General features: G+C 66.9%; 1 protein-coding gene across 3 annotated transcripts in view; it reads left to right on the forward strand.

Moving 5' to 3' along the window:
- The first annotated feature begins 573 nt into the window (after positions 1-573).
- The window catches only part of CNOT2 (CCR4-NOT transcription complex subunit 2), a 158,725-nt gene continuing 158,640 nt past the window's right edge, over positions 574-658 (forward strand). The window contains exon 1 of one of the 3 annotated variants that reach the window (XM_019514721.1): positions 574-606. The gene's annotated coding sequence lies outside the window, so the exon portion shown is untranslated. The remainder of the gene's footprint in view (positions 607-658) is intronic. The other 2 variants (XM_019514722.1, XM_019514723.1) reach the window with 2 other exon arrangements.

A 658-nucleotide genomic window follows, 5' to 3' on the forward strand; every position in this document is an offset into this window, starting at 1 on the left:
GGCAGGTGCTGTCCAGTGTGCTCTGCTCAGCTCCACTTTCCCGATTCCTGATTCTGAACCTGTGACCTTGCTCCCTTCCCTGTTTCCTTGGCTGCTGTCCCAAGGAATTGACCGTGGCTTTCTCAGCAGCCTCCCTAAAGGTGGCTGATAGTCACTCTTGATCCCCTGAAAGTAACAAGCAGGCCTGTCCCTGACCTGTCCCCCCGCCCGGCTCCCTGAGGCCCCAAAGTGGGTGGGATCGGAGCCCCCATGAGAGGAAACATGCGGCCCACCCCAGCCTTTGCATGACCAGGGACAGGCGGCTTCGCGGGTGGGGCTGCGTGTGCGTGGGGACGGGTCACGGAGCAACTCCCCCCTCGATGTGTGCGTGTGTCTGTGTCTGTAACAGGGCCAGGCCCGAGCCGAGCCGGCCAGTGTCGCGGACGTGAGAGGCGCAGCGCAGCTCCGCGCAGGGGGCGGAGCGTCGCCCCTCCCCCACACGGGTTGCCCGGCGGCAGCGGCGGGGTCACGGCGGCGGCGGGGTCAGAGGGTAAAGGTCGCTCCCCCAGCATCCTCCGTGCTGGGGACTCAGCCATCTTGGATCGGCGGGACAAGAAAATTCATGCGGTGAGTCCGGCCCCCCGCACCCCCGCGGGCCCTGCGCCGTGCTCCCCCGCCT

The sequence above is a fragment of the Gavialis gangeticus genome, unplaced genomic scaffold (genome assembly GCF_001723915.1).
Source record: "Gavialis gangeticus isolate Ggan-Ray unplaced genomic scaffold, GavGan_comp1, whole genome shotgun sequence".
In the NCBI taxonomy this organism is placed as follows: domain Eukaryota; kingdom Metazoa; phylum Chordata; order Crocodylia; family Gavialidae; genus Gavialis; species Gavialis gangeticus.